This window comes from Capsella rubella, unplaced genomic scaffold (assembly GCF_000375325.1).
Source record: "Capsella rubella cultivar Monte Gargano unplaced genomic scaffold, Caprub1_0 scaffold_1, whole genome shotgun sequence".
NCBI classification, from domain to species: Eukaryota; Viridiplantae; Streptophyta; class Magnoliopsida; order Brassicales; family Brassicaceae; genus Capsella; species Capsella rubella.
Genome location: NW_006238923.1, coordinates 15,707,228 through 15,714,765, shown reverse-complemented (window position 1 = coordinate 15,714,765; position 7,538 = coordinate 15,707,228). Strand labels below are relative to the sequence as shown.

General features: G+C 28.2%; 1 pseudogene; it reads right to left on the bottom strand.

Moving 5' to 3' along the window:
- Positions 1-2,524: 2,524 nt before the first annotated feature.
- On the bottom strand, positions 2,525-4,615 carry LOC17898487 (annotated as a pseudogene).
- Between the last annotated feature and the right edge of the window lie 2,923 nt (positions 4,616-7,538).

The window sequence follows — 7,538 nt, the reverse complement described above, 5'->3', positions numbered from 1 at the left end:
TATTGATTTCCTATTTTGTTTATTTTGTCAATCTTTGTTGTGTTTGGATTGGTTTTGCTTGATGCTTTATTCAACCACATCAATTGCTCCAATGCTTCATTCATTGTGTAGATGTTAGACTGATTCGTTTAGATTAGTTTCTTTCTACTTCTTTGCATCCTTGCTTTGGTGACCACTAGTGTCTGTCTCTATGCAGATTACGATTAGGTTATGTAGCGTTTTGATAATTGTGGGTTGTTAATCCTTTTCAGTGTTGGTGACATGAACTTGTGATGAGTTAGAGACATGTGTATATAGCCTTACTGCAATCGGTTTTGCTTGATGCTTTATTCAACCACATCAATTGCTGCAATGCTTCATTCATTGTGTCGATGTTAGAGTGATGTGTTTAGATTAGTTTCTTTCTACTTCTTTGCGTCCTTGCTTTGGTGACCACTAGTGTCTGTCTCTATGCAGATTACCATTTAGGTTATGTAGCGTTTTGATAATTGTGGGTTCGTAATCCTTTTTCAGTGTTGGTGACATGAACTTGTGATGAGTTAGGAACAATGTGTATGTAGCCTTACTTTGGTTTAGTGAGTATGCAGCCGTGCTTAGTCGATCAGAATTGAAGTCTTTGTTTAAACTTATCCATTACTAGGAATAGTCTGAAGTTCACTCGATTTTTCAGTAGTGACTTGGAGCATTGTTTTAGTTTCTACATTCTGAAGTAACTAGTTTGCTGAACCTAAAGTCATTCATCAGAACATGAAACTACATTACCTACAGGTTTGTAGTGGTCATGGCATAAGCCTACTCCTCTGTCTGGTTTGCTTTGTTTTGTATGGGTTTCCTTTTGGATTAGATAATGGCCTATTGACTTTTGTATTTGTTTTGTAGATATTCTTAGTTCTTGTGTTGTTTTACTACATAAGAGTTAGATGAGTATATTACGAGTTCATTGATCTCTGTATTAGTTTAATCTTAGTCTCGTGTGGGTGGGTACATAGAATTTGTTATTTCTAACTGAAACGATTTCACTGTTTCTTTGATATTCTCTAATCATTCCAATTCCATACAGAAATTTTATGGATTTCTTTAGTGCCCATTTCTTTATCAGTTCAAGAATTCAAAAAGGATTGATTTAAAATTAAACTACCTATATAATAATGATAGCAATATACATACATAAATTCTACAAAATGGTTGCATCTTTTCCTAGCACCTTTTGGTAAAATGATATTTTTTATTTATTTTTAGTAATATGAATAAATGTCACTAATGGTAGTATCTTTTCATTGAATTGATTTTTTTTTAATAAAAAAAAAATTAACAGTTGTATCTTCTTAAAAAGTTGTATTTTTCATTTTTATTTTAGAATTGTGTCTTTTATTAACAGCTTTGCCGAGTCAAATTTTCACATCTTTTAAAGTTTATATCTTTGTTCTTTTTTTGTAGAACTTTCCAACATAGATTTTTCTTTGTTTTAATATGAATCAAAATAATTTGAAATTCAAGAATTCAAATTAAGTTTTCTGTTTTTTTCGAAATGTTTAAAAATAATATAAATAATGAAAGGATAAAGATATGTTTTGTACATATATTGTTTAAAATATAAATTTTCAGAAAGCAGCAGATGTGGTGAGAGTAGAAGCAGTGTAGCATGATGCATGTAATTAATTTTATATTTTTTTCAAATTTATGAATTTTTATGATTTATAAAACAAAAGTATAATAAATTTATAATTCTTTCAGTGAGTCTATATGCACATTTTTGTTGATTGACGAAGGTCAAATTCCGACTCTTGAAGAGTAGGAAAAACGTAAAATTGTTGTGAAAATACGCTGCATACTCGCTAAACCAAAGTAAGTCTAAAATAAATTAATTATGATGTTTTATGCAAAAGTGATTTTAGACACCCACAAATGAGTCCTAAATTAGAGATAAATCTTAATTATTAGATCAAATATTTCATTAAACTTAGTTATTATATTCTAGGATCTATTTTAGGACACTCAAAAAATCACCATCGTACATGCTCTTAGTGCCCATTTCTTTATCAGTTCAAGAATTCGAAAAAACATTGATTTTAAATTAAACTACCTATATAATTTGTTACCAATATACATAAATGCTACAAATTGGTTACATGTTTAAATTTTTACGAAGTTTTCAGTATTATAAATATATTAAAATTATAAAAATTATAAATAATATAATATTTAAACTGCATAAGCTGCAGCAATCTTATAAATTTTAATATTAAATGGTTACAATCTTAAAAAATATCATACTAACTTGATATAATCCTTATAATACAAAAATATTAAAAATTAAGATGATATTAATAATTAAAGAAACATATGTTTCGTAGACATATTATTTACTCTTGTGGATTTCATGGGACTAGGTTTTTCCAGATCAAAATATTTTAAATCCGTTGTAGTGCAGACAGGTTTGACCCGCTTGACAACTTCATCTAGTTCATCATGTTCATGAAGTTTTAGTTTTCTTGGTAGTTTTTTATCCTGTTTGATACATATGTGCAAAATCTGAATCTAGCTACTCTTTATTATTTGGACATAAATGATTCATATACAACATAGTTGCATCTATCATATGTAAATCACATACAATTTTGATTTCGACCAGGACCACCATAATAAAAGTAATTCCCCCAAACCGTATCATAACTAGATCTAATATTATAACAAGTCTCTTTTGTTGCAAAGGTATCACCTCTTGGAATTTTTTTCCAAATATTATACTCATTATAAATCTTAAGATTCCTGAAATAACTAGCTTTTGTATAACCTTCCTGTGCAAAATTTCCACTCCCCATCCATGTTGATGTGTGTCGTGCGCCAACCTTAAAATCTAATATTTCTCCTCCCCATTCAACTCTATTTGCACCATTTTGAAGATGGTTGAACAACGTGGAAGGCCAGTACCCAACAAGTATATGATAATTGAGTTTCAACCACCAATTCCCTGTACGAGAATCCTATAAGAATATAACATATAAACTGTTAATTATAAATTACCATAAGATAGTGTATTCATCAAAGTACTATGGTGAAAGCTAGTATATATATCATATTGACCTTCCATATAGTTGCAGGAATATGATATTGTTCACCATTTAAGGTGGAAACAGGAGTAACAGCTGCACCTAAAGCAAATCCTTGGTCGATCTGAACAAATCCACATTCAAGATTGTAGCAGCCTGTCCGGTAACCATTAGCCTGTTTAAATTTCACCAAATCAACCCAAAAGGAAAATATAAGATCTTTCTAAGTACATAAATTCAATAAATATAAGAGAAATTGAATAACTCACAGTCCAAAAAGTAAAGTATCTAGGATTGTAATCACCATATCTTGCTTGGTACACCTAATTAAAAGCAATGAAATTGAACAATGTACCATATAATATATATAAAAAGATACCACTATAAGAAGAATGCAAGACCTGCCAACCAAATTCAATGCTATTAAGTTCTTGGTTAGGACCAGCCATAAGCCATATTTGTGCTAGGCTAAATTCGTTTATCGTTGCTTTGAGCTCCATTAAAAGTTCCGTTTACACCAAATATGGCATACTATATATGTCCACCCATCAGAAATTATAAAACCACACATAGATAAATATGTATGAGTAAAGAAAAATAATAACTTTTGAAATGCTTATTAAATGACATATATATATATGTACCTCATGTATCTCATCATTACTAGTTGAATTGGTTCGGTTATGCATACGAAAATTGTTGGGATATTTTTTTCCATAACTTTCTATTGATTTTGCTCGTAAAATATCTTCTCTTCTTGTTCTTCTTATCGGAATACTATTTTTTGGGCATTTCCCATTGATTGTCCATAATTGAGTCGCAATATTTTCTTTCTTTGTGTGTGATGGTTCAGTATTCCATCCTTCTGGATAAGAACTTGGCCTCATCTACAACATAATAGTAAATAACAAAATATAGCAGACTAAACATATGAACTAATAACCCACACATAGTTAGTTTTGAACTATATGTGTGAGGATTTCAATTCAATGTTACTGGTCTAAATATGAGTTGGGTGTTACTTCAAAAAAAAAATTGTCTACGAGGTTTGGATCTATCACATCTATTATCAAATTATGGTTAGATTTTGGTCAAAAAATAAATGAAGAACTAAAACTAGAATTTTATGTTTAAGAAGAGTAATAATAACGATAGTAAATTTAATTTAGCATTCCATACCTGAATTGTGTGATTTCTTAATAAAGGATGATCATAAATTGGATGATTTTTCATATGAACACAATCTATGATATCTCCATCGGGACTCTACACAATAATTGCAAAAGGTAAACAACCAAAATTAATAGATATCCCAAAAAAAAGAGTAGCTAGGTCTACATGTTCTCTTGTAAAACCACAAACTTAGAACTTACCTTGATGGATTTAAGAGCAGGTTTATTAAGTTTCTTTAAAAGTCGATCTACTTTAGCAGCATGAGTATCATAAATCTCGTTTCCGATGACAGTCGTCGTTGCGATGATTAGAATGATGAGCACAAAATTCACCATCACTTGATTGATCATGTCTAAGAACACGGATTTTTGATATGTTTAAGAAGTGCTTCTTGTTCTTATGTTCATAGATTATTATGTTAAATTATTTATATATATACACACAATAAAAAAAAGTCATGGAAAAGGAAAGTTTACAATAAATGCTCGAATACTTTATTTTAGAGATTATTTTCATCAAATCTTGTGATATACCTAATTAATTGAGTATACTTTTAAGGGAAAAAACTCTTTATTAAAGTAAAATAAAATCCAATGAAAGTGTATTTCATTTCTTGAAATATATTATTTCAATGCATGTGGAAAAAACATATAAATAAAGTAGTCATATATACTCCACTTGAATCATTTTATCACACACACATATTAAAAAATATTTTAAGTTTTAGTTTTTCGAAATATAAAATATTTATTTATTATTATTATTTTTGCCAATAGAAAACTATACAAAAAGTAAAATAGTCACAGAATAGGAAAAAAAATAATACAATTTGAAAATGTCAAATAATTTGAAGCATTTAGAAAACAAAAGATGTAATTATTATGATATAAAGGAGTGTATTTCTAAGGACTATACCTAAGGGTTATATAAAGGAATGTGTTTTTAAGGATTATGGATATTAATTCTGATTTATTTTTAGATATAGTATTACGTGACATATTACTTTATTTCTATTGATTTATTATGATAGAAGGTGAATATGAAAAAACTTAAGTATTGTTTTTTATTAATTTGTATAAAGTCATGATTTGTTCCAGTAACTTCTGTGTTAAATATATGACTAATTCACTCTACATAGGGCTCTGACACACAATCTATGAAACTATACAATGTAATAAAATATCATTTCTTAACAAATTTTAGCTTAACATCTTGCTAAGATACCTTTCATAATGAGGTCCTAAAGGGAATTGAGACTAATGCAAGAAAATATTGTGAAACATATATATAAGATTGATACCGCTAAATTACAAGTGATAACAAAGGACTCAACCACTAAAATAAGATGTTATGTAGTCGCTTGAAACTTTTGTGGTCATACTAGATGAGTCTCTTAACGCCGAATATAATAGAAGTGTTGTCATTACTTAGTTTGGTCTTATGGGTTGGCTCTATAGGAATCTGGGTCTACCTGTGGGCTTTGGCCTAAATAATTTGATATAGGAAGTCACCATACTCTTTTTGGTGATTGAAGTTGCTACATTTCCAAGTGTATAAGCAGGTGTTAGAGTAAAACCATTACCCATGGTAATAGTTAAAATAAGGCAAAAAGTAACTAATATTTATCAGTTTTAGGTCTTGGTTAATCGCCTAGTCGGTTGAGGTAGGCCTAGCACCTAGCAAAAAAAATCATGGATTAAACGAGAATTAATCTGAGACTAGTTTTAAGGTTATTTTATTAAATTAGTAAAAAGTAATAAATATATGGTATTAATTATATGTATAGTTTCAAAACTATAATTAACACAATATAACATATAAAACTATAATATTGGTTTTAAAATTGTAGTTAATAAACGAAAATATATTTTTAAAGCCAGATTTATGGTTTTCATAAAATTTCGAACATAAATTATTGTAAAATATCATAAAAATTCTCAATCTAAATATATAAAACCGATAAAAAGAGTAAGGCGTAAATTAGTCATTAATCGAAGCGGATAAGGTGGGCTAGCGATTACATGGGGAGTAATCGAAGTTAGGCGGAGACTTTTAGGCGATAGATAATTACCACAAACAAAAATTAACAAAACATATTTATTTGATTGTAATTTCTTAAAAACATGTTAAATAGTAATAATATATATATGTACTTGCTAAAATTAATAAATTTTTATACATTTTAAATCAAATATAACTTAAGAAATATTTAGTTAAATATGCGGTATTAGTTCTGCTTGTGTATACATCAATATCACCTTAATTTTAAAAAATAAAACTACATTTTTTTCAAGAGCCCTCAACAAAACAGTGGTTACCAAAATAGATTCTTTGATCAATTCAATTTACACAATTCCAACTTTCATTTTCTTTATTTTGTTTTGATCAAATTCTTTTTCTTATATTTTCGTATTAAATAGTTAAGTAAGTGTTTAGTTTTCTTACTTTAGAGTACAAATCGTAAAGGCATAAAGCCATAAAGTCATTAACCGATTCTTTGGATTGTATTAGTATATCATTTTCTCACCGACGCAGGAAGTTGTCTTTACAACTTACTTTGATTTTCATGCTTCTTCACGCGTCGGTATTTCAGAATATAAACCAGAAATTAAATTAATTAAAAAATAATAATAGCTAAAACATAAATAAAAAGGTCTATCTAAAATAAAATAAAGCTCTAAAGCAAAGCTTAAAGATGACTAGTCCCTTAATTAATTGGTATTAGTGATTGAAACACAAATTACGGTTACATAAAGAAAACAAAAAATAAAAGAAGTCAAGGATATGGATAGCAAATAATGTAAATACACTATATGAACATACAAATGGAAATTATTTAACGATGGACATCTCGTTAAAAATTGATTTCGATGCGATATTTTCAGTGTTTTAATTTATCGGTTTTAAGATAGCTTAATTAGAATAAAAAACAGTAGCTAATTACAGACTGCCCTTAATTTTCAGTTTGATTTTAAAGTTAAAATATGAGTAAACATTTATTATTTATTATTTTATAATCTGAGTATGATATATTTGATCTTTATCAGTTATGTTGGTTATTCTTAAGTGTTACCATTCTTTGTTTAACGTGAACCTTAAGTTTAAAATATCTTAGATTTATATTAGTCCATGGTTATTGTAGTGAATTGTGTTTTAAAAGTTGACTATTATGTATACTTATCTATTTAATTGAAAATTAATCTAACCACAATCACAGAACCACATGACCAAAAGAATTTATAATTCACCATTTTAAAAACCTTACAGTTTACACTAAACACTAATTTATTAGTTAAAAAGAGCTAATAATCTGAT